The following is a 19,690-nucleotide window of genomic DNA, read 5'->3' on the forward strand; positions in this document are numbered from 1 at the left end:
GGCACTTAAAATGAGTTTAATACAACTGAGGAACTGAATTTCTAATTTAATTTATTTCATTATTTGTTAAGACTTATTGTGCAACAAACCCTTTTGACAACAGTTAAAAACAGAACTATGTACTTAATGAAAGCATCCACTTAAGAAACTACTCTTCTGCTTATAAAGATTTTTTACACCATTGCTCAGAAACCCAAATGAAAGAGCAAGTTGTGGGTGGTTAGATTGACATGGAGTGGAAGGTTTACAGAATCGCTGTAGTAAAATAGCAAAGGAGAGAAATGTGAAGGATGTTTGCTAGAGAGTGTTTGAAGTGAGGTATTGTGGGTGTTTTGAGTTTGATTAGAATAAGTGAGGCCAAAATGGGCATAATGACAAGAATGGATAGGGCTTAATGAAATGTTGTGAATCAGTATTGGGATTAAATTGGTGACAGAAAGGAATAAGTTCTATTATAAAAATGGTATACTGAAGCCTAATTTTCATCATTTGCCCAAGCTATTTTAGGTAATAAGTTCTAAGTCAGAATCTTTGAAAAAGATTGCTAAAATTTCAAGTGGATAAGATCATTCAGGAAGGTGAAGTAACTCTGATGCTGGGAGTTTGGAAGTGAACAGGAGTTCGGCCATACAAAGTGATGGCAAGAACTGTGAAAAAGACATGGAGACAAGTGTTGAAGTCCTCCATAAAGGAGCCTGACTGGAAGAGGGATGAGAAGATGATAAAAGGGAGAAGAGGGTAAGAGAACATAACACCTCATTCATGTGGTTGTCATATGGTTTTGGCAGAAGTTTAGAAAAGTGGTCTGGAAGCCACACTGGAAGGTTGAAAGAATTCTGTGTCTGTCTCCTTTTTCTAGATTCTTCACAGGTGTAAGGAAAGGACTTTATTTTAGCAATTCTGTGTTAGTTTCTTTAGGTATTTGCCTCTCTGACCTTGTGTTTATTTCTCCAGTGCCTGGTGCCTTACCTTTTAGGTACTTAATGTTTGTTCAGTACATGCTAGATGAATGTGAAGTTGTTTCAGTGTCCTAGAATTCTAGAACAAAGGACATTGCTTAGACACTTTTAAAAAATTATTTGAGAACTATTAAAAGGAACTGTTTCTTTAACACAATTGTATTTTCAAAAATGGAATTAATTACCCCAATTTTAATTAGACATTTTTACATTTGAAAGAGTAATACCGGAAATAAATTATATAACTTTACATAAATCAGTGGATGGTAGTTTCTTAGTGGGTTATTAAGGGTCGCTGAAATATTTGGAGACTATTCTTGATTTTCAGAGGCTGACTAGATGACATTTCAAAATTGTATATCTTTCAGATCTCTAGACAATTATTAAAATTCTTATCTCTGGCAGTGGGTTTCTGTGTTTTGTCATTGAAGCACTAAACTCTTGGAGGAAGGAATAGTAGTAGATTGATTAGCTTTGAGCAAGATGGGTACAGAAGTCTTCACTTTAAAGGTAAAAAATTTTGATCCCTGCAAAACCTAGAGCAGGAAGAGAAATATGAAAGCTAAAGATTATGACTTTGTAAAAAATAAAAACAACAAAACATAACTGAGGGCAAAAACACCAATCAAAGTTGGGAAAAGTAAGAAAAGGGAAATACAGCTTTTGTCTTGAATCCTTGTTTTAGGACTTAGGTAAATTTGAAAAATGTCTAGGGTTAATTTTAGTGGATCCAGAATTGGCAACTAACTGCAGAAACTACCGTTAGTACTTTTCAGACCTTATCTCCTTTAATACTCACTGAAATCTTCCTGGGTGAGGAATTCTTCTTTCTGAAGATGAGGATGCTAAGGGCCAGAAAAGAAAAGTAACTTGTTCAAGGGTTATAAGTCCTTTATTTCCATTGTTTTATATACAGGTCTTCCAGTTATATTTCAGTGAGTTTTAACAAATATATTCACCTGTGTAACAACAGCCCAGTCAAGATACAGGACATTTTCATTACACCAGAAAGTTTCCTTGCAGGCAGCCCGCGTGGCACAGGGGTTTAGCACCGCCTTCAGCCCAGGGCCTGATCCTGGAGACCCCGGATCAAACCCCACATTGGGCTCCCTGCATGGAGCCTGCTTCTCCCTCTGCCTGTGTCTCTGCCTCTGTGTGTGTGTGTGTGTGTGTGTGTATCTCATGAATAAATACATAAAATCTTTAAAAAAAAAAGTTTCCTTGAGTGTTACATGATTCCTAAGAGACATTTGGACATCATTCTTTTTCCAGTTATACCTCCACATTACTTGCATTGAAAAGGAACTGAAGCCATTAGAGATAAGCAATGTGCGAGCAGCAGTTAATAGCTGATACAGTTTGTTGGACAGCCAAGTGATAAAGGTTGAAAAAACAAAAATAAGACCTGAAAATAACATATTTAGAGGAAATTGGACTTTGCTCCTCTTAGTAGTTTATGAGACTGTTACTGTCTTGTAAACTAGTTCTATCTTTGAGTTTAATATTGGTATGCGCAATAAACATTTATTCAGCACTTTCTGTATACCAGGCGCAATCTAGATGTTTTCTATACATTTCCACATAGTACACTAGTCATATGAGGTAATTGCCATTTATTACTTCATTTGTTGAAGTATTACCATTTATTATTATTTTACAAACAAAACCGAGGCCCAGAGACCTCACACAGCTTCAGGCTTTGAATTTAAGTCTAATATCAGAAACCAAATTCTTAAAACCCTGATAGTATTTCCTGTATCATTCTGTAATACAAAATTATATTTGCTACTTAGTTTTCTAGGTGGCAATAAATTATATGCTTCCTAAAACATATATAATACTTTTTCCATAGCTAACTCAAACCAGGTAGTATATCTTTGCTATCTGTTGCCTTCGGTATGAAGCCATGGTTACATAAATATAAAAATACAGTACTCTTAACTAGTTAGGCGTATTTGATGAATTAGAAAAATTGTTGTATTATGGGACACCTGGGTGACTCAGTGGTTGAGCATCTGCTTTTGGCTCAGGTCGTAATCCCAGGGTCCTGGGATCAAGTTTCACATCAGGCTCCCCGCAGGGAACCTGCTTCTCCTCTGCCTATGTCTCTGCCTGTCTCTCTGTCTCTCTCATGAATAAATAAGTAAAATTTTTTTAAATATATATATATATAAAGAAAAAGTGTATTATCAACTAAAACCCTTGGATTTAATTTTTGACTACTTTGTTGTTGTTTCTTAACTGTATGACCATGAATCACGTTGCTTCTGTGTTTCAGTTTCCTTATCTGCAAAATAGAAGTATCTACTTCACAGGGTTTTTAGAGGATCCAGTTAGCTAATACGTGAAAGAGTAAAGTTCTGAAGTGTAAAGTAAAATCTTATGGATTATTGTACTAATAACTACAATAAATTCTATGCAAGAGGCATTGGTTATACAAGTACTTGAGTAGTTAGAGAGTAATTCATTTTACTGAGGAAATATGTGGAGTTATAGATTGGTTAGTAAAAGTTTTATAGAAGAGGTGGCAATTAAGATGTACAGATTAAAGTGTTGGTGCTTATAGAAAGGATAAGATTAAATTATCATTTGTTAATTGAGATAATTTACTACTTTGAGTTGGGTAAAAGAAGTGTGGTATGGTACTGTAACTTATAAATTAGTTCTTGAATTAGGCAAATTAACATTTTTAAATTATATCAAAAAGTTTATAACATATATTGTCATGCTTTTCATACATTTTAAACAGAACAAATTATGCATAGGTAATTTCTGATTGTCTTGTTAGGATCTTTAAGCCATTGCTAAAATTTTCAAAAATTAGACTAATGCCTAAGTAACTTGATTTTAGAGACTATCGTGAACTCAAGGTAATGCTTTGGTATTAAAAGTATCTAGATGATCTTGTTCCCTTATTTGTACTTGGGCTACTTTAAAGTATATACATATAGGGGCACCTGGGTAGCTTAGTTGGTTAAGCGTCTAACTTTTGATCTCAGCTCAGGTCTTGATTCCAGGTTGTGAGTTCAAGCCCTGCATTGGGCTCCACGCTGGACATGGAGACTACTTTAAAAAATACACACACACACACACACACACACACACGTGTATTTGGGTAACAACATTTAGTTTTAGCTTTTTGAAATTTTTACCAAAAAAGACACGATCAGGTTTTTTACATTTTGTTTGTTCTCTTAAGCACGTTTGAAATTATGGAAGATTTTTCCCTAAGAGACCTACAAGATCTAGTTCAAATTATGAGGTCAGGGGCTATCTGTCATCCTTCCTAGTTTCAGTGGGGTCTAAATGAGTGTAGGTTCCCCAATGGGTCAGTGAATATGAGAGAGACTAAAGGAATGAATAATTGATTTAAAAAAAATGAAAAAACAAATGTTTTGCAACTTGGCCACTTTGAATGAATAGTCTCCTGACTGCTTAAACTCAAAAGTCTCACCACTTTTGAGTTCACAATTTAAAATCTTACCTTATAAAAAAAATAAAATAAAATAAAATAAAATAAAATAAAATAAAATAAAATAAAATCTTACCTTATGAGGTTATTAACCATGCTTAAAAACTGTCATGCTAATGAAAGCTGATTTTTAAAAACCCCTCCTGTCTTTATGAGATTTCTGGAAATAACCTCCTTTTAAAAAGTAAAATATATATTTGCAGATAGGCTTGTATTTTTCTTGATTGTGCTTGTATTTGACGTGTATTACATAAGTAGTAAGAAAACAATTAAACTTGCAGCAACTCACGGGACATAAAATTGTAGTTGTTTGCAAATGATTTTTAAAAGTAGCTTCCAGAGATCCAGAGTGTCCTTAATTATGTTATGCTGTAGGAAAAGCAATCTCGTTCTGAAATGATCTGTAGTTTATTTTTTTAAAAGAAGTTCATCGCAGTGTGAGGAAATTATGTGGTGATATCAAGTAAGTCTTAGTCTACAGGGTATGAGTTTTACTGTATTAAGTTGTTGTAGAACCCGGTGGGACTTAATGATACTTTCCCCAGACTCTTTGTATAGCTAAAGCTCAGCGTTTGCAGAAAATGGCTAGGAATAGAATACACGGACCCAAGAGCTTATTTTCCCCCATTTTTATCCGTTGTTAAGGAAAATGACGTATCTATACCTAGGATTGTTGTTAAATGATTTTTTACTTTTAATCCTTTCTCTGAAATTTTAATAAAGCAACAGAAATGCAGTGATTTTTTTTGAAGTTACAATGTGCATATGCAGGGGTTGACTTTTAGTCTTTTTTTTTTTTTTTAAGATTTATTTATTATTCGTGAGAGAGAGAGAGAGAGAGAGAGAGAGGCAGAGACACAGGAGGAGGGAAAAGCAGGCTCCATGCCAGGAGCCCGATGCGGGGATCCCGGGACTCCAGGATCGTGCCCTGGGCCAAAGGCAGGCGCCCCACCGCTGAGCCACCCAGGGATCCCGTTTTTGGTTTTTGTTTTAAGGGAGGACTTTGGTGTTGACAAGGCAGCAATAAGCAGAGGCTTTAAATCTCTGTAGATACCTTCACCACAATGTATTAATGACCTTTAGGAATCATCAAATAGAAAAAGAATTGTCATTAAATGTCTGTGTTTTGCCTATCCTTGTAAAGTTTCCATGTATGTATGCAATTAAATTACCTACTTACTTTCAGTGATCAGATGTTGTGAATTTCAAAAGAAGAGTCCATAAGACCCTGGAAAAAAAATTGAAAGCTGACCTAATCCTGCAGGATAACACTTAAGTAAAGTGAAAGATTTAGTCAGAGCTGGGACACCTGGATAGTTAGGGTAGTGATGATGAGGGTTTTTTTTTTTTTTTTTTTTGTATTTATAATATTAATAGCTTTCCGATCGAACCCTCATACAGGTGAGATCCCTAGATCAGCGGCACCAGTTCCACCTCAGATCTTTGTTAGAAATGCACATTCTAGGGCCCAATTCAGACCCACTAAATCATTAATTCTGAGTTTGGGCATAGCGTTCTGGCTTAACAACCCTTCTGGGTGGTTCTAGAGACTGGCACCATTAAGCTGGATCATATAAAATTACCAATATTCTTCTGCTTTTCATATTATAGTTCAAACTATAAGACAGTTATTTTACTTAAGCCTCTCAGTAGTCAAAATAGGAAAGAAATAAAAGCCCAGGCAAGTAGATTATAAGGTAAACAAAGGTATTGTTTCAACCCCATGCATTTTTTTTTTCCTTTAAGACTAAGGCCCCATATAATTTCATCAACAGCAGCCATGGCTCCTGGTGTCCATGTACTCCTCCTACTCCCTGCAGCTCTTTTGGTATTCCCCTTATCGCCAGGAAGAAGGAATGGTCTCCCCATCTATAGCCAGTTTTTTTCTTGAAAGTTTAAAATATTGCCATTGGTATATTTATCACCATCTGCTCCTTCCCCCAAAGATTCTTCTCAGCACTGTGTCTGGATATACTACCACTGAGTTAAATCATTCTACTGAGTGTCAGTAACTTTCTGTTTGGAAGAGGAGACTTTTCTTCTCTCGTGGTATACACATTTTAGTGAACTTTAGATTTTTAAGCAGTGGGAACTACAATATGACTTTTCTGTTCTTATGTATGTATATTAGTTATAATTAGCTATTCCATTAATTCCCTTAAGCCATATAATTAATCCTTCTCCCTCTTTACACACTGAGGCTTTGCAGTACAGAAATAGATAAAACAAAAAACCTTCATTGAAATCATAGTACATTAAGTAGTAAAATGCACTTAAATGAAGGGGGTGATGGAGATGATAATAGGAGTGTTTAATGTGAGCTATGGAAATGAGTAATGAATTTCAGTTTTCTAAATAGGCATACTAAAGAAAATAATAATATAATAAATGGGCATACTGTATTATATACTGCTCCCCCCTCCTGGCTAATACTACTTTTTAAAAATAGAAGTCCTAATTGTGTTGAGATTCATGTTACATGAGAGTGAAAAGGATAAGAAGTAATCTTCCCACTCCCAGTTCCACCTTTCACTGTAAATGGGACTGCTTTTATTTCTGTTAGTGGTTTTTATTATTATTTTTTATTTTTTATTTTTTATTTTTTTAGCTCTGGATAGTATTACCTCTAGGAATGATAGATAGCCTTGGTCCTCTCCATACTCCCTTCATCTTCCAATTAGTCATTGTTAATTTTATATCATGAAGGTATTTACATTTTCTTTTCTAACTGTATATTCTTTTTTGCTTTATTTATAGATCAATACTAAAAGTTTTAAACCTTGAGATATTTACAATGTGATTATTTAACACTTCCTGTAGAACAAAATAGAATGGTCTCAAAGAGAACGAAATGTAATCCTGTGTACATTAAAACTGCAATTGAAAAATTTTCAAATATCAAATTTTGGTAGATTCTCCTTTAGTTTTTTTCAATTTCCTTCTCTTCTTCTGAGACATGTTCAGTTCTGTTCTTCAATTCCATGTTTTTTTCCCCTTGGATTTGTTTTTCATTTGATTTAGAACTGTGGTCTTCAAAATGAAGCATCCATCCACATTAAAGAGGATACACAGAATAATTTTAAGGGGTGTCGGAATATTATCTGAAATTATGTTTATCTGATTATTTAATTATTTTGATATGCTTTATAATACACAAATATATTAGTATAATGCTATATTTATTTATAAACATGTATGCTGAGCATATGTTCAGATGGTTTTAACTCATAAAGGTGTGTCATGCAAAAAGCATTTGGATTTCTTTGGGTTCAGAATACCTCATTGAGTAATTATCTATATAGGCTGACAAATTTCAAGTATTTGTTGTCTGAAAATATCCTTTATTTGGCTTGCATTAATGAATAAATTTAAATATGGAATTCTAAGTTTAAATTTTTTCTCCTTATGAATCTTAAAAGCATTTATCCTATGTTTTAATGGCATTCAGATTTCAGTGTAACTTGTTCCTTTGTAGATAACATGGTGAAATTGAGCAGTTTTACTAAGATGTGTCTATGAATAGATACTTTTTTCAATGAGTATGTTGAAACTTGGTGAGGGCAGTCTGTAAACTTGTGTCTTCCTTCAGATCATGGTAGTAGCTTCGCTTTCTTTTTTTTCCTTTTTATATGTCCCATTTTTCTTGTTTTTATTTCCTTCAGGAGCACCTATTAGGTGAATATTCTCTCTTCAACCTGACCTTCAGGTCCCTAGTTTCTCTTATTTCTTATGTTCTTTGTATATTTGGTCTATCTCCTCAAAAGTAGTCTTTTATCCTTTACTTTGCACTCATGCATCAATTATGGCCATGTATAAGAATTGCAAGAATTAATCTTTTGTGACCACTTTTTCAAAGCTTATTCTTGTTTTATTCAAGTGGACTTAATGAGAACTTTTTTTGAGTATACCATTCTGCCCTCTGTATTGCCTCCATTTATTTCTACCAGTTATTTTGTTTTGTTTTTCATTTTTGGATCTTTTCCCAAATGTCTGTTGTCTTTAGTTTTCCATTAATATATTGTGGTGAATAAGTAGGTTACTAAATAATGGTGTTTGGCTGGCATGGTTTTCCCTGAAGTTCCATAGGTCTCTTCCCCATCAGGCTTCTTCCCTGAATGGGAAGGCTTTAGAGATGCATTCATTTTAAGTGGACAAAGTATTTCAACATTACCTACTTCTCTTTAGATTGTGTGCATAGGTTGGGGACCCTTTCCACCCCCTTCCCCCACTTGTCAAAGTAAGGATGGCTTTATTTTGTGTAGCATTTAATTTCTGTTAGGAATTATCTCTTCTCCCTACCCCATTCCAAATTTTCTGTGTCCTATCTTAGTCCTGTTTGTTTCTCAAGCAGTCTTATAAGGAATGTCCCCAGACAGGTGGCCACCTTCCCTCAGAGAGCAGTTTCTGGCTTTTGGCATGATGGTAGAAGCCACAACTGCTAGCCTTGGAAAGGGGGGAGGGTCTCAGCTGTCTCAGCTAGCCCAAACACTATTTCTAAAATAATTAACTTTATGATTGCCACTTGGCCTTTTCCTGCCCTTTGTATTTGATGAAAGGTCGGTTCTTCTTTGGGCCTCTTTGAAAGAACTGTGGATATCTCTCCTGTCTTGGATAGTGATTTTTCTTCCTTAATTTTTCCATAATTTGTTCGCATCTAATTAATGTCTTTGCTAATTTATTCCCATTTATGTGCCTTGAATTTCTCAATTTCTGATCCACCAATATCACCCTTATTTTCCAACCTTGTTATGTCTTTATTCTTTTGTAAAAAAAAACTTGCAATCTCATTGATAATGTTAGATTAAGATATAAAAGATAAATGTGCTCACTTCTCTGTCTAGAACCATGCTATGTTTTCAGAGTTCCATCCTAGGTGCAATATTTGATCTGGGTATTTAGGAATTTTCAATTGATAGAAGGCTCTATATTTTCCACTTGAGTTTGGAAGAGGGTATGAATCTCCTTTGTTCAGGGTTTCTAAACCAAGCTCTTCCCTGTTTTCCTTCTGTTACAAACAGAAACAGGTGCTGGAAAGGATCTCCTTAAGAATTTATTATAAGCTTAAGCTCAAGTCAAGGCTGATATTGCCATATTTTAGCATTAAAACCTTGGGCAGGTTAAATAACCTTTTTGCACCCTTGTTTGCTCATCTGTAACATTGGCAGAGGCACTTGCTACCTTCCTCATGGAGTTATTTTGGAAACCAAATTAGATACATACTGGAGCTTGGCATGTAGGAAGTCTTTACAAAATACTCTTGATATTATTATAAGTTGCTGCTACTATTTAGGACAAAGTTATACATTTTAGATAGCACTTGTAGAGCAGATGAGTTTCCAGGAAGTTGGCTATCAAGCAGATTATTAGAAAATAAATTTTCACTTTGATTCTCTTTGTAATATTGAAGATACTTTTGCAGAGAAAAATCCCTAAGTTATATGACTTAAACGTTTGATAAAGAAGTTTGTTTAGTGGCTTGCTAGAATCTGTAACAAGCGTATTTGCAGGGGTTGGCTACTAGAGTCTTGTTCCCTCTTAGGGAGCACCTCCTGGAATAGTAAAACTCTGCATTATTGGGTTCATAGGAAGCCAATAAATAACACTCATCTCATTGTCTCATTTTGCTCTGTGCACACTTGTGTAAAATTATAATAATTATGTATAATTTTATTGGCCTTTTTGAATATGTTTGTAATTCAACCTCTACTCCCCCTACTTCCTTTATCCAAACTCTTGAGTTGTACAAAACCCAACTTATTATATCTTTTACAGAACGCTTTGTCATTGAATTAACTTTTTCTAAATTAAAAACTTTATCATTCACAAGTTCTCAAAATCTTGCCATTTATACCTTTGCTCTTGTGACTTATACCTTTAGTTTCACCTGTTTTAAAACTTTGTATGAATGAAATCATACAGCATGCCAGGCTTTTTTTGTCTTAACATTATTTGTGAGATTCATCCATGCTGCAATCTCCTTGCTATATAGAATTCCAGTATATGAATGTGCCACAATTTATCCATTCTGTTGTTGATTGACATTTGGGTCATTTTTAAGAAGTTTTTGTCTATCACAAGACTCTAATCCTTTTTTTTTTCATATTTATATAGAGAGTCCAACCGGGGACATTTTTGTACATGTTTTTCATGAATATTAGTATATATGCTGTTGGCTATATACCCAGCAGTGGATTTGATGGGTTGTAAGGTGTTCATTTGTTTAACTTTAATAGGTATTGCAGACATTTTCCCAAAGTGGTTATGTTAATTTATACTTTAACTGTCAGTGTAATTTTAGAGATTCAGTTCAAAATTGCTTGTTAATTCCATTATTTTGTGCACACTCATGTTATCTATGAATGATGATCATTTTTCTTTTTCAGTTCTTAATACCTCTTATTTTTCTTGCCTTAAGGCTAGAACTTCTAGTACAGTGTTGAATGAAAGCACTGACAGTGGTCCCTTATCTCAGTAGGAACTCTTACTTTAGGGGTATAGGTGTATGTTTTAAGATACTTGTAAAATTAAGAAAGCTTTTCTTATTCCTAGTTGTAAATAATTTTTGTCCAGAATGAGTATCAAATTTTATCAAATGCTTTTTCTGCATTTATCTAGGTGTTCTGTCTTTCCTTTTTGCTAACAGGATGATTACATTATTAATTCTAATGTTGATTGCTCTTGCACTACTCAAAGCCCCATTCGTTGTGAAATATAGTATACTTTTTATGCGATGGTAGGTTTGATTTTGCTATTAGTTTATTTAGGGTTCTTACATCTGTGTTCATGAGAGATTTTCTTTATCTTCCTTTCTTAAAATGTGCTTAACAGATTTTGGTATAAAAGTTAACTAACACTGGTTTCATCATACATACTGATAAATTTGTTTTTGTGTCCTGTTCTGGGGAACAGCTTATACAGTAAAGCCATCTGTGGAAGTTTTCATTGTGGAGTGTTTTTATTTATTTTTATTTTTTAAAGATTTTATTTATTGATTGATGAGAGATACAGAGAGAGACAGGTAGAGACACAGGCAGAGGGAGAAGCAGGCTCCATGCAGGGAGCCCAACGTGGGACTCAGTCCCTGGTCTGCAGGATCAGGCCCTGGGCCGAAGGCAGGTGCTAAACCGCTGAGCCACCCAGGCTGCCCTGTGGAGTGTTTTTAATAATGAATTCAGCTTTAATCAAAATAGGGCTATTTATGATTTTTTCTTTCTGTTGATCAGTTTTGGTAAGTTATGTTTTTTCAAATAGTTTCTCTTTTTATCTGAAGTACCAACTAAATAGTAACATTTTTATAATAGCCTTATCATTTATGGTATCATTTTTGGTGCTGTAAATTTGTGTCCTCTTTATTTTCCCTGATTAGAAAGCTATTAATTTTACTATTTTTTCAAAGAGCTAGTTTTTGGCTTTGTGTTTTCTCTGTTGTATCTTTTCCCCTAGTCATTGGTTTCTGCTTATACCTTTATTTCTTCTGCTTTCTTTGAGCTTAACTTTTTTTCCCTAGCCTCTGTTGTTGGAAGCTTAAGTCATTGATTTATCAGCCTTCTTTTTCCGGTATATTCATGAAAGGTTATAAATTTCCTAAGCATCAGTTGTAAGCTGCATCTTACAAGTTTGGAAATTCCTTATCTTTAATATTAAGTTCAAAATATTTTCTGATTCCCATTGTGATTTCTGTTTCACCAATAGATTTGCAATGCTATTGTAATTTCTGGGGATTTAATTTTTTAGTTATCTTCTCCTTATTGATTTTTGACTTAATTTTAGTATGATAAAGATTCATACTCTGACTTCATTGTGACCTGAAATTTATTTGCAAGGCTTTCTTTATATTGCAATAATATGGTTAGTTTCAGTAAATGTTTTCTGTGCAGTTGAGAAGACTTTTGATTCTTTTGCTATTGAGTGCCATGTTCTCTTCCTGTATATGTGTGTATATATGTCATTAAGGTTGTTCTTTCACTTGTTGAGGGAATTAAAGTGTCCTCTTAAATGATTTTTGAAAGCAAAATCCTATTGCATGCAGACATATTTAGAATTATGTTCTTGTGCATGCCTGGGGTGTGTTAAGCATTCAACTCTTGGTGTCCTGCTCAGATTATGATTTTAGGATCTTGAGATTGAGCCACATGGGCTCCCTGCTCAGGAGAGTCTGCTTGGAATTCTTTTTCTCTTCCTCTGCCTCCCCCCACCCCCAATCCCTCCCTCCTATGCACATGCTTTCTTTTTATCTCAAATAAATCTTAAAAAAATAATAATTACATTCTTGTGATTGACCTTTTTTTCTCTTTATTACTTTCCCTTTTATGTTTCCTAATGCTTCTTGCTTTAAAATCTGTTTTGTCTGATCCTAGTATAGCATACCTGCTTTGTTTTGGTTAGGATTTGTAAGGTATACATTTTCCCATTCTTTTCATTTAAGCTTTTCTTACCCTTATGTTTATGTCTTCTGCAAACAGCAAATAGTGTCATTTTTTTTCCTTTCCTCACACAGCCTCCCATCATGTTAACACCATAACACCATATTAAGCCCCATATTAAACAGCCATTAAATGTAAATGCTTCAATATTATTGAATAAAACAACAATGTTAAAAGAAAAAGAAAAAAAAGAAATTAACATTGGTGGAATTATTTTTGTCTACAGTATTCCCACTATTATATTTTTCCCATTCCAGGATCTGATATTGTACTTAGTAGTTATGTCTTCGAGTATTTGTTTATTTAACCCAGACTGATAACTGGCATAGGTAACATTTATATATAATCGTAGTTATTTATTTTATTATGTACCGTCTCACTTTCTGTTTTTATATTTTTCCCTTTTCGTCTATCATATAATTTTTTTAAGATTCACTAATTTTTAAAGAGAGAGCTCGAGTTGGAGGGGTAGAGGGAGAAGGAGAGGACATCTCCGCAAACTCCATGCTGAGGACAAAGCGTGATGAGGAGGGGCAGGGGGCTCTGCTCTGGGCTGTACCTCAAAACCCTGAGATCACAACCTGAGCTGAAACCAAGAGTTTGAGACTTAACCCATGGCATCACCCAGGTGCCCTTGTTTATCATATTTTTACTTATGCTTACTATTCCCCAAGAATGCTCGAACCTTAGAATGCTTTTATTCCATTTATCCTCATGTCTTTTACATTATTGTTGTCACACATTTTAATTGTACATATATTTAAGTCCTAAAAGACATTACAGTTTATTGTTTTGTTGACCAATTTTCGAAAATTTTTAGTTATCTTTTCAAATATTGTGGATCCACTCACACATATGAGACTTTGTGTCTCAAGTTTGTCCTAGTACTTTTTATATTTTTCATATTTTTTTGTGCTTTAGTGTATCTTTTATTGTTTTTTTTAAAGTTTTCTAATTCTATTTTTTGCTGTCTAGTCTGCTGCTTAGACTTAGGTATTAAGTTGTTAACTTCAGTTATTTTCCAGTTCTAGAATTTCCACTTGATTGTTTCTTAAGGCATTAAAATAAAACTCTGTTTTCATCTATTTTCTCCATCTTTCGGTTTACCTTTTCAGGCTTTCCAAATGAGTACCTGAGGTCCTTATTCTAGTACCTTTCCCTGGCGGATCCTGAACTCTATCTAGTCCTTATCTTCTCAGCAGTATGAAATATCTGAAAACTTTGTTTTGTTTTTTGGAGGCTTTTTTCTTGGCTTCCTGCTCCATGCAAGGTCAGCATTTGGCAGAAATCTTAAAGGGCACTTTTAATCAGGGTCTTAACCCCTCAAGTATCCTATTTTTATCTCCTACCCCACAAGGGGAACAAAATCTTTATTTCAGTCCCTTGGCAGTAGCCCTTGACCTGGGCAAAACCTGGATTCTCACTCTGCATTTTAGCTAGACTGAGCAGCAGATACTCTTAGAGAATAATGTAGCTAGAATCTATCAGTTTACCTCTAGATTATTCCCTCTTCTCTGGAATCTTGGAATCCCGGTCCTGATTGCTTGAGCAGCTCTAGAGGTCTTTAAACAGATACTTTATTTTTAATTCAGGTTTTCTACTTTAGCAACAGAACCTAAGTTGCCTGCCAGGTATTCTGTTATGCTCAAAACAGAAGACCCTGTGATAGCCTTCAAGTACTGTTTATATACCTTAATTATTTGTCTGGGTCATTATCACCCTTACCACCACTGCCCTTACTACTGCTTATCCTCAAATGTCACTTGTGAAGTTTTCATTATTATATGTCTGTTCTAGTATTCAGTTTGTGCAGAGTGTAAGCATACACACAATTTCATTTTATTCACTTACAAACAAGGGAAATGAGAAAGTAAATAGAGAAATTTAAAAATTCCTTTAATAGAGAAAGGAAAGGCCCAATGTCTATAAGATTGTAGAATCCATGACAAAACAATGACACAAGCTGGTCTCAGCATGGAACACTTGCTGTTAAAATCTGTGCTATAGTTTGTGGTCTTCTTATCATTTATTTGCTTCCTCCAGAATCCAGCTCGGGGACTATCTTCAGGATATCCTTCTTGAAAGTGCTTCATTATTTCTGTGTACATTCCCTTGTCACATCATATTGAAAGTATGCTACCATGTGTCTGTCCCTCCTACTATATTATAATCTTCTGCAGAATAGAAACTATATGTTAATTATTTTTATGGTTCAAGGTCAGAGTGCATGATATATCTAAGCATATAATAAATACTTATTGTACTCCCACGAAGTCATCATATTCTTAATTCGAGAGTAAGAAATTTATGACACATACATTATTTATTACTTTATCATTTTTATAAACATGTAATAGTCTAGTCTTCCTGACAACAGTCTTAGCAAAATTGTTGAACATAATATATTAAGTTACATACTGATTTATTTCCTTTCATTTCAAAATCGTAGTCATCATGTATATAAAATTGCTTTAGCAGTTTCAGGCTATTTTCACTTATAACTTCTTGATGTAGTTAAGGTAACTTTTAGCATAAATATGATAGTGTTTCACAGTTGAAGAGTAATTTACATTTTGTTATTTGAAGAATTAATAAAATGCTAGATAATTAATATCACAAAGTGGCATCTCATTAACATGGTAGTTCCATTGTATGACTGGATAGAATTTTGATAATATTCTTCAGACAATGATTTTTAAAAAAACAACTCTGCTGTTTTTTTGTGGGTTTTTTTTTTAAGAATTTTTTTTATATTTGACAAGAGCGTGCACACGCACTCTTCTCAGGGATAAGCAGGCTCCCCACAGAACTGGGAGCCTGATGGCAGGGCTCAATACCAGGACCCTGGGATCATGACCTGAGCTGAAGGCAGGCGCTTAACCAACTGAGCCACCCAGGTACCCTTACTTTGCTGTTTAATTCATATTTCATTGATGGAAACTTGATACCTAGTATACTAGGAAACTTAATAGCTAATACCCAATTGAAGACAAATGTCAAAAAATTTAGTAGTTTTTAAGAGTCATTAAAAACAATCTGTTTAGTACTTTATTATATAATAGTAGCTAATTTAGACTCTGCAATGATAGAAGAAATTTTATAATTATTTCCTTTTTAATCACAAAAGAAGTATGTCTATGTGAATATGGACATGTATTGCATATACTTTTTTTAATGGACTAAAATTCAGCTAACAAAGTTCACTATCTTAACAGTTTTGAAGTGTATAGTTCAATGGTGTTTATTTAGTACACTCATGATGTTGTGTAACCAGCACCACTAGCTGGTTATAGAACTTTATTACTTCAGAAGGAAACCCCATACCCATTGAGCACTCAGTTCCCTGCTCCCCCTTCCTTGCAGCCCTTGGCAACCACTATGCTTTCCGTCTGTCTGTGTGTGTGTATATATACACACACACATATATCAGCCTGTTCTGGATATTTTATATAAATGAAGCCATACAATGTATGGCCTTTTGTGTCTGGCTTTTTTTCACTTAGCATGGTGTTTTGTGGTTCATCCATGTTGTAGCATAGATGAGTACTTCGTTACTTTTTATGAATATAAAATGAATGAAATTTCATTGTATGGGCGTACCTCATTTTATTTTTCCATTTATCTCTTGATGGTCTTTTGGATTGTTCACCTGTGGATTGATTTTAGCTAGTAATGTTTGGCTATTGTCAATAGTGCTGCTGTGAATATTCATGTACAGGTTTTTGCTTGAACACTTGTTTTCTATTATTTTGGATATATGCTTAGGACTGAAACAACTGGGTTTTAGGGTAATTCTGTGTTTAACTTTGAGGAAGTGCCAAACTGTTTTACACAGTAGCTGAACCATTTTACATTTCTACCAGCAATATACAAGTTTTCCAATTCCTCTATACCTCGTCACACTAGTACTTCTCCTTTTTTTTTTTTTAATTGTAGCCATTGTGGTGACTATTCCTTTCTTGTTTTTGCCTTTCATCATGTTTACTATGCTGTGTCTTTGGATCTCTGTGTTTATTCTACTTGGAGTTAGTTGAGTTTTCTAAATGTGCATATATCATTTTCAATAAATTTGGGAAGTTTTCAGTCATTTCTTCAAATGTTTTTTATGCTCCTTTTTGTCTCTTCTCTCCTTTGTATGTCAGTGTGTTTAATAGTGTCCCACATTTCTCAGAGTCTCTGTTCCTCTCTTTTATGTCTAGAGTGTCTAATCTCTTGATTTTTGTGCAAGTGTAATAATTCCTCTCCCAATTCATATCTACTGTATACGAATATAGCCCCATATGTGAAATTTTAATATTATAGTACTTTTCAACTCCAGAATATCTTTTTTGTGTATATGTAGCTTTTGACTCTTTACTGATGTTCTGTATTTAATCCACTTCCTTTAGTTGTTTAGGAATATTTATTTACAGTGGCTACTTTGAAGATTTTGTCTCTTAAAGTCAACATCTTCTTGCAACTGGTTTCTGTTATCTCCTTTTTTCTTGTTATATGAGCCATACTTTCTTCTTAACACATCTCATAATTTTTGTTAAAAACTGGACATGTTTATATAATGTAGAAATTCTTGGAGCTGGTTTTTCCCTTCTAGTGCATGCTACTGTATCTCACTTATTTATTTAGTGTCTGGCTGGGTTATTTTAGTGGAGTCTGCATTCCTCTTCTACCCCCACATCCCCTTACACAGACACACACACACACACACACACACACACCAGAATGTTAACCTTTGGACGTTTCTTCTGAAGGGGCACAACCTTGAGTTTTCCTACAATTACACTGAGATGACAGTGGTTTTGGCAGGGCTCTTTTAGGCTCTCTCTTCCTGACCACATATAGCTGTTAATGTCCCCTAATCTAGTGCTAATTACACTTTCATTTTCAACAGTACACTCAGGCATTAATTGCTACACAGACTAATCAAATTTGAATTCCTTTGGAATGATAGTTTTAAAGTCAGTGCTACAGGTTTGTTCTGACTCTAGGAGGCCTACTTCTGCCTACCTCCCTTTCTTGTTCTCTCTGGCAAACCAGCCAGCCAGCCAAACCTGTGGTTTAGTCTTTATGTCCAGTGATTCCTCCAGTCTCCTGGTTGCCTTTCACCAGGACCTCTATTGTTTTTCAGAGCACTTTTGTTCATTCCCTTGCAAATGAAGTCAGTATTTCTCAGGGAAGAGATTTGAAGCTATATGTTTTATGGCTCCATTCACCATCCCACAGGGCATATCTCCAGATCAGAGCTTGAGTATGTAATGGGGACAGTGATATCACCCGATATCTCTGCTCTAGGATCTGAGCAGTTGGTGGAATGGGGGTGGGAAGGTACCCTCATGTCTTCTTGGGTTGGCTCTCCCAGTGTGGAATCCTCACTTTAGAAGCTGGAACAATAGCAGCCATTGCTCTAGCAGCTTTATGCAAAGGCAGAGTCTACATCCCATCAGTGTGTATTGCATCGAAGGAGAGAGCCCCCCACTCCTCACACATACTTCTTGGCCACATCTATCTAGTACCTTAGCTTTAGCAATAGGTAGCTGGAGGCAGGATGAGAAATGTTGACATCCTAACTTTCCTAATAAGAGAGACCCCTGAGCCCACTGGGGAAAGAGGGAGGAGGGAGCCCTGTGCTTTTTGGCTGTATCAGTCTGTAGTGGAGTTTCTTGCCTTCCTGAGCTAGGAGAAAGAGATCAGGCAGGTAGGTCCTGGTACAAACATCACAAACTCTTACCTTTCTTACAATCCCTAGTAGATTTTCTTGAGTACATCTTTCTTCATTTGTTCTTTGTCCCCAGGACTATTTCCAAAACTACAACAAATGGTTGTAGTTTTGAAATTTTTACTGGAGAGCAAGTCTGTGGAGTTCCTCAAGTTGTCATGCTTCGAAGTTTTTTGTTTTGGGTTTGTTTGTGTGTGTGTGGTTTGTTTTTTTTTTTTTTTTTTCAGTCTCTACTGATTATAGGTCTGTTCTGATTTTCTGTTTGCTTTTGAGTCAGTGTTTTCTTTTTTTTTTTCTTATTTATTTTTTTTTAGGAATGTGTCCATTTCCTCTAGGTTAGTGTGATTCCAGTCTTAAGATTCATTAGAAGCTGGTTTTATGCCCTAGCATATGGTATAACTGGAGACTGTTCCATGTGCACTTAAAAAGAATATATATTCTGTTGATAGGTGTCTGTAGTTTTAGTTTTTTTTTAAATGCTCTTCAAGTTCTGTTTTTGTGTTTATTATTCCTGATCTGTGCATTGTTGAGTCAGTTATTGATACCTTCGGCCATTACTATAGAATTATATATATCTCCCATTCTGTTAGTTTTTGCTTAATATAGTTTGGATCCTGTTGTTTGGTGCATATATGTTTATAGTTGTTTTGTCTTGATCCTTTTATCAATATGTATGTCTTTCTCTGTGTCTTGTAACAATTTTGAGTGATGTCTGCTTTGGTTATTTGTATATCTTTTCCCATCTTTTCATTTTCAACTTACTTTTACCTTTCATAAATACATGGAAACCACTTCTAGCCTTGCAGCCGATGCTCTCTGTTAGGACATTCCTTAGGCAGGCCGTTTAGAACTCTGCCTTAGTCCTCACTTTCACTATGGAAGCTCTGAAGCATATGAAACAAAGGCAGGCTCTAGAGCTGATCCTTCAGGGAATTAGAGCCTAGATAAAGCATACAACCACAATTCTTTTAGAAAAGTCTGTGTAGGTCCCTCTGGTACCAGCAGCCAGTACCAGGAATATAGGCTGATGTCTTCATGGTTGCTGCTGAACTAGGGAGGGGCCATGGTTATATGTATGCTAAAACGTACTCCATGAAAATTAGCAGCTACATTCTTCATCATC

The 19,690-nt window shown here is 35.0% G+C and overlaps 1 protein-coding gene across 4 annotated transcripts in view; it reads left to right on the plus strand.

The window, feature by feature from the left end:
• SPOPL (speckle type BTB/POZ protein like) overlaps positions 1-19,690 on the plus strand; it is a 62,325-nt gene that overhangs the window by 13,159 nt on the left and 29,476 nt on the right. Inside the window, exon 2 of one of the 4 annotated variants that reach the window (XM_072757645.1) lies at positions 499-738. The exons of the other annotated variants lie outside the window; for them this stretch is intronic. The gene's annotated coding sequence lies outside the window, so the exon portion shown is untranslated. The remainder of the gene's footprint in view (positions 1-498; positions 739-19,690) is intronic. 4 annotated transcript variants of the gene reach the window in all.

This window comes from Vulpes vulpes, chromosome 5, assembly GCF_048418805.1.
Source record: "Vulpes vulpes isolate BD-2025 chromosome 5, VulVul3, whole genome shotgun sequence".
Classification (NCBI taxonomy): domain Eukaryota; kingdom Metazoa; phylum Chordata; class Mammalia; order Carnivora; family Canidae; genus Vulpes; species Vulpes vulpes.